This window comes from Salvelinus alpinus, chromosome 25 (assembly GCF_045679555.1).
Source record: "Salvelinus alpinus chromosome 25, SLU_Salpinus.1, whole genome shotgun sequence".
NCBI classification, from domain to species: Eukaryota; Metazoa; Chordata; class Actinopteri; order Salmoniformes; family Salmonidae; genus Salvelinus; species Salvelinus alpinus.
Genome location: NC_092110.1, coordinates 2,479,201 through 2,486,252, shown reverse-complemented (window position 1 = coordinate 2,486,252; position 7,052 = coordinate 2,479,201). Strand labels below are relative to the sequence as shown.

Sequence of the window (7,052 nt, the reverse complement as noted above, 5' to 3'; positions counted from 1 at the left end):
GGCTTGTGCTCAATTTTATATACATGTCAGCAACGTGTGTTGCAATAGCCGAATCCACTAAGTTGAATAGGGTGTCCACATACTTTCGCCATGAAGTGTATAATAATGACTTCCTCTTCACACAGATTTAAAAAATAGTTGTTTTATTGTTCACGTCGACGTGTGAGTATTTCACGTTTAGCGATTGACCAATCACAAGCCGCGAGGGCAGCGCATATGCGTGCCCAATCCTTTCGCGTCACCGGTCTCACTCTCCGCGTCTCGTTCTGGTCGACAGTCTGGCCCAATGGAACACGGAGAGACTACAGCGCATATAACACCAAACAATATCGGTACGTAACATTTAATCATTTGTTTATCCCAAACCATTTTATATCACCTTTCCCTGTAAGGCTACAGGGCTACATTGTTGCCAAGTGTTGCTATTTCTCGAAGTTAGTAGAGGCTCTGATTCGTTGTGTGTGTGTGTGTGTGTGATACAATGTTGCGTGCAAGTGCGACAGGGCAAATCAGGTTGGTCAGTTGATCAACAGGTTGTTGCAGAGAAAGCCAACTGCAGTGAGTGTCGATCGAGATTCTGTCCGTAGCCTGGTTGGAGATTGAGAGGAAGTTATTATTCTGTACCAAGACTGTGGGCAAACTTGAGTCTCTTGATCAATGCTTGCAGGATTCTGTCAATAGTTGCAGAGGAGTAGCCTAAAGCATGTTTTGGTATTGGGTTATGGACGCTAAATACATCCCACACTAACTGGTCTATATAGTCAATGGAATACACTAGACTACTTAGCCTACAGTTTAAATTGTGGAATAGTAGGCTACGGTGATAAATTGTCATAGCTCTCCTACATTGCGCTACCCTATATGCCAACACAGGCAGAAAGTAGTCTGAAGCAAAAGTAAACAGACTCACATACAGACCAACTGCAGTAGTGCTAGTTATTTAGCATGTCCCTGTGACTTTATGTCAACATTATGCCAGCAGTATGTTTACATAGTGGAGGGGGGTAGGGTGCATGCCACAGCAGAGAGGAGGAGGAGGAGGGGAGGAGGGGGTCGGGGTCACTGCCGAATGCTATCACAACTATGTGACAGACTTACTGCTGGAAGTGTGTGTGTGTGTGTGTGTGTGTGCGTGCGTGTGTGTGTGTGTGTTTAGACACTACCCCCACACAAACACATGGTTGACAGTGCATGTCTGGACCCTTGGCCTGGCAGTGGTGTGTGTGTCTAGGCTGGGCGCTGAGTCAGGGTTTGGAGTGCGCCCAGGGTTAGAACAATTCACCCCTCTGTTCTCCTCCTTCGTTGACTCCCTCTATCCCTCTCTCCTTCCCTATCCCTTCACACTCTCACCCTTCTATCCCTACTTTTGCTCACATCTCTATCCCGTACACTCTATATCATCTGTATTATCACTCCTTCCCCTTATCCCTTCATTTACCCGTTCCTGTCATTGCATATTAAATGAAAGAAGAACCACCCCATCCAGCCATTTATACTGCATTCATTTCAATGGCAATGAAGGAACACAGAGCACAGGAGAGGAATCACCGAAGACAATTCAACCAGAGCCATCCATTGGATTACATGGTTGTTTTGGTTAGGGTTCATGTCTGCTAGCAAAAAAATGTAGCCTACCACTTTTGGAAAACAGATTTGAAGAGGCTTCCCAAGGAGAGACAGTCTTGTAGACCATTAGATTTGTTCAAGAACCAAAGTCCGGTCTAACCGTGTGTAGTCATTCATTGCATTGTTATTTTGGGTCAGAGACAGAATAGTAGAGTAGGATATGAGTTGACGTGAGTACAGTTTTGAATGCTTCACTACCTGCCCAATGAGCTGAGAGAGCTGCCGAAGAGCAGTGGGCTAGTCTCTCATAATCACCTTCATCTCTTCAGTTATCTCTCTCTCTCTCTCTGTGTGTGTGTGTGTGTGTGTGTGTGTGTGTGTGTGTGTGTGTGTGTGTGTGTGTGTGTGTGTGTGTGTGTGTGTGTGTGTGTGTGTGTGTGTGTGTGTGTGTGTGTGTGTGCACGCGCAATTGTTACTGTTAGGCTACTACTCAGTTTCTCAGATATGACACCTTCTTTGTCACATCGAACTCATGCAAATAAGCATGTCAGTTGTGTATTGTGGTGGATTTGGAACCATAGCGTCTTTTTGGAGTAAGTGTGAGGGTGTGGGCTTGATTGAAACCAAGCCTGGATGTTTGGTCTAGGCCAATACACTGTCGGTTATCATTAGAGACAGGGTGTGTACTTGGTCTGTGTAGCATACTGTTGGAGCGAGAGAGAATCCACCAGAGGGAGGAAGGAGGGAGGGAGCTGGAGAAGTGTCTGTCTCTGTGAGAAAGAGGAGAGACATTGGCAGAACAGATGTGCATGGAAGGATACAGCCAGCCATCCTCCAGAGAAAATGAGCGAGACGGGGGAAAAAAGAGAAAATAGAAATGGAATGAGTCAGTATTGTTTATCGGGCAGTTACAGAGACTGTGTGTTTCCTTTTAACGTTTCCTGTCACTGTCGTCCCCCCCCCCCCCCCCCTCTTTACCCCCCTCTTCCGCCCTGTATCTTTCTCCTACTCTCTCGCTTTGTTTTTCTCCACCTTGCTCTCTTGTATTTCTGCTGCCTCTCCCTGTCTTCTCCCCCCCCCCTCCTCTCACTTTTCTCTCCTTCGGAGTGTAATATGGAAAAACGGAATGTGATGGTTTTCTGCCGAATATGTATTTTCCTCGCTCCTGACCTTTCCTGACATTTTGAAGACTTATCTGTGACCTTTGCGGTGCATAGCTGATGTGCATCCTCTATTACACACACGGTGACTGTGCCCTGGTACAAAAAATATGTATCCTCACTATCCCCAGTATTACAGTGGGAACTTAGTGGTACTTCCAGTATTTCAAGAGCAGGAAAACTCCCATGCTCTTTGTTAAGGAGGATTTCGATTTGGGATTCTCAGGAAAACATGATTTAATATCCGGTGAGAGTGTTTCCTAAGTAGTGGGATGGGGTTGGGGGGGGGGGCAGGACAAACAGGTTGATTGTGTCCAACTCAAACTGGGTTGGGGATATTTCATTTGAAAGGTTTTAGGTGGTTCACATCAGTAATAGTTAGGGAGCCACTGCTCCAGCCAATTACACTGTGTATTTATTACGGATCCCCATTAGTTGTTGTCAAGGCAGCAGCTACTGTTCCTGGAGTGCAGCAAAATTAAGGCATTTATATACAGTTAAAAAAACATTACATGAGATTAGATAACAGATTTCATAACACATTAAGTGTGTGCCCTACTACATTATCTATAACACAAAATCCGTGCGTATGTTATGTGTGCATGCGTGTGTGTCTTCACGGTCCCCGCTATTGCGTAATGTGTATTTGTATCTATTTTTAAAAATCTGATTTTACTGCTTACATGAGTTACTTGATGTGGAACAGCATTTCATGAAGTCATTGCTCTATATAGTGCCTTCCATAGTCTGTTCTGGACTTGGGGACTGTGAAGAGACCTCTGGTGGCATGTCTTGTGGGTTATGCATGGGTGTCTGAGCTGTGTGCCAGTAGTTTAAACTAGAGGTCGACCGATTATGATTTTTTAACGCCGATACTGATTATTGGAGGACCAAAAAAAGCCGATACCTATTAATCGGCCGATTTAAAATAAAATAAAATGTAAAATAAAAAATATATTTTTTTTGTTGTTTTAATAATGACAATTACAACAATACTGAATGAACACTTATTTTAACTTAATATAATACATCAATAAAATCAATTTAGCCTGAAATAAATAATGAAACATGTTCAATTTGGTTTAAATAATGCAAAAACAAAGTGTTGGAGAAGAAAGTAAAAGTGCAATATGTGCCATGTAAGAAAGCTAACGTTTAAGTTCCTTGCTCAGAACATGAGAACATATGAAAGCTGGTGGTTCCTTTTAACATGAGTCTTCAATATCCCCAGGTAAGAAGTTTTAGGTTGTAGTTATTATAGGAATTATAGGACTATTTCTCTCTATATGATTTGTATTTCATATACCTTTGACTATTGGATGTTCTTATAGGCACTTTAGTATTGCCAGCGTAATATACACTCCAGCTATATACACTATAGCTTCCGTCCCTCTCCTCGCTCCTACCTGGGCTCGAACCAGGAACACATCGACAACAGCCACCCTCGAAGCAGCGTTACCCATGCAGAGCAAGGGGAACAACTACTCCAAGTCTCAGAGCGAGTGACGTTTTAGAGCGAGCGAGCGATTTCACATCGGTTACACCAGCCTAATCTCAGGAGTTGATAAGCTTGAAGTCATAAACAGCGTAAACATAAATGCTTGAAGCATTGCGAAGAGCTGCTGGCAAAACGCACAAAATTGCTGTTTGAATGAATGCTTACGAGCCTGCTGGTGCCTACCATCGCTCAGTCAGACTGCTCTATCAAATCATAGACTTAATTATAGCATAATAACACACAGAAATACGAGCCTTAGGTCATTAATATGGTCGAATCCGGAAACTATCATCTCGAAAACAAAACATTTATTCTTTCAGTGAAATTTATTTTTATTTATTTTTTATTTATCCGTTATTTTACCAGGTAAGTTGACTGAGAACACGTTCTCATTTGCAGCAACGACCTGGGGAATAGTTACAGGGGAGAGGAGGGGGATGAATGAGCCAATTGTAAACTGGGGATTATTAGGTGACCGTGATGGTTGAGGGCCAGATTGGGAATTTAGCCAGGACACCGGGGTTAACACCTCTACTCTTACGATAAGTGCCATGGGATCTTTAATGACCTCAGAGAGTCAGGACACCCGTTTAACGTCCCATCCGAAAGACGGCACCCTACACAGAGCAGTGTCCCCAATCACTGCCCTGGGGCATTGGGATCTTTGTTTAGACCAGAGGAAAGAGTGCCTCCTACTGGCCCTCCAACACCACTTCCAGCAGCATCTGGTCTCCCATCCAGGGCCTGACCAGGACCAACCCTGCTTAGCTTCAGAAGCAAGCCAGCAGGGGTATGCAGGGTGGTATGCTTCTACGGAAGCATAATACGGAACAGTTCTGTATTTTATCTAACGGGTGGCATCCATCAGTCTAAACATTCCTGTTACATTGCACAACCTTCAATGTTATGTCATAATTACGTAAAATATTGGCAAATTAGTTTGCAACGAGCCAGGCTGACCAAACTGTTGCATATACCCTGACTCTGCGTGCAATGAACGCAAGAGAAGTGACACAATTTCACCTGGCTAATATTGCCTGTTACCTGGATTTCTTTTAACTAAATATGCAGGTTTAAAAATCTATACTTCTGTGTATTGATTTTAAGAAAGGCATTGATGTTTATGGTTAGGTACACGTTGGAGCAACGACAGTCCTTTTTCGCAAATGTGCACCGCATCGATTATATGCAACCCAGGACACGCTAGATAAACTAGTAATATCATCAACGATGTGTAGTTAACTAGTGATTATGATTGATTGATTGTTTTTTATAAGATAAGTTTAATGCTAGCTAGCAACTTACCTTGGCTTCTTACTGCATTCGCGTAACAGGCAGGCTCCTCGTGGAGTGCAATGAGAGGCAGGTGGTTAGAGCGTTGGACTAGTTAACCGTAAGGTTGCAAGATTGAATCCCCGAGCTGACATGGTAAAAATCTGTCGTTCTGCCCCTGAACAAGGCAGTTAACCCACCGTTCCTAGGCTGTCATTGAAAATAAGAATGTGTTCTTAACTGACTTGCCTAATTAAATAAAGGTGTAAAAAAAAACAACGTCTACATCGGTGTCCAAAAATACCGATTTCCGATTGTTATGAAAACTTGAAATCGGCCCTAATTAATCGGCCATTCCAGACAGCTCAGTGCATTCAACATGTCAATACTTCTCACAAATATTAATGAAGTCAATCTATCCTCTACTTTGACACAGGTGAGATTGACATGCATATTATTCATGTTAGTTCTCTGTGTACGTTTAAGAGCCAGCCTTGCTGCCCTGGGAACCACACATGCGGAGATCATCCGTTCACCTACTCTGCGTCTCACAAGACTTGTCGGTTGGAATCAAAAATCTCAAATTTGGACTCATCAGACCAAAGGACAGATTTCCACCGGTCTAATGTCCATTGCTCGTGTTTCCTGGCCCAAGCAAGTCTCTTCTTCTTATTGGTGTCCTTTAGTAGTGGTTTCTTTGCAGCAATTTGACCGTGAAGACCTGATTCACACAGTCTCCTCTGAACAGTTGATGTTGAGATGTGTCTGTTACTTGAACTCTGTGAAGCATTTATTTGGGCTGCAATTTCTGAGGCTGGTAACTCTAATGAACTTATCCTCTGCAGCGAGGTAACTCTGGGTCTTCCATTCCTGTGGCGGCCCTCATGAGAGCCAGTTTCCTCATAGCGCTTGATGGTTTTTGTGACTGCACTTTGAAAGTTCTTGAAATGTTCTGCATTGACTGACCTTCATGTCTTAAAGTAATGATGTACTCTTGTTTCTCTTTGCTTATTTGAGCTGTCCATAGCTGTAATATGGACTTGGTCTTTTACTAAATAGATCTTCTGTATCCCACCCCTACCTTGTCACAACACAACTGATTGGCTCAAACGCATTAAGAAGGAAATAAATTCCACAAATTAACTTTTAACAAGGCACACCTGTTAATTGAAATCCATTCCAGGTGACTACCTCATGAAGCTGGTTGAGAGAATGCCAAGAGTGTGTAAATCTGTCATCAAGGCATCTGAAATATAAAATATATTTTGATTTGTTCAACACTTTTTTGGTTAGTACATGATTCCAGAATGTGTTATTGTCTTCACTAATATTCGACAATGTAGAAAATAGTGAAAATAAAGAAAAACTCTTTCATGAGTAGGTGTGTCCAAACTTTTGACTGGTACTATGTGTTTATCCACCAGCAGATTATGATTGATAATCTAAAATGCTCCACTTAACTCAAACAAAACATCTCCCACAATCTTTTTATTATCAATTTGTCTCAGCCAATCATCAGTCATTTGTGGTGATTGTTGAATGCCTTTCCCTATAAG

The 7,052-nt window shown here is 42.7% G+C and overlaps 1 protein-coding gene across 2 annotated transcripts in view; it reads left to right on the top strand.

Annotated features, from left to right (window-relative positions):
• Window positions 1–245: 245 nt before the first annotated feature.
• The window catches only part of ston2 (stonin 2), a 51,615-nt gene continuing 44,808 nt past the window's right edge, over window positions 246–7,052 (top strand). For both annotated transcript variants that reach the window (XM_071365157.1, XM_071365156.1), the window contains exon 1: window positions 246–332. The gene's annotated coding sequence lies outside the window, so the exon portion shown is untranslated. The remainder of the gene's footprint in view (window positions 333–7,052) is intronic.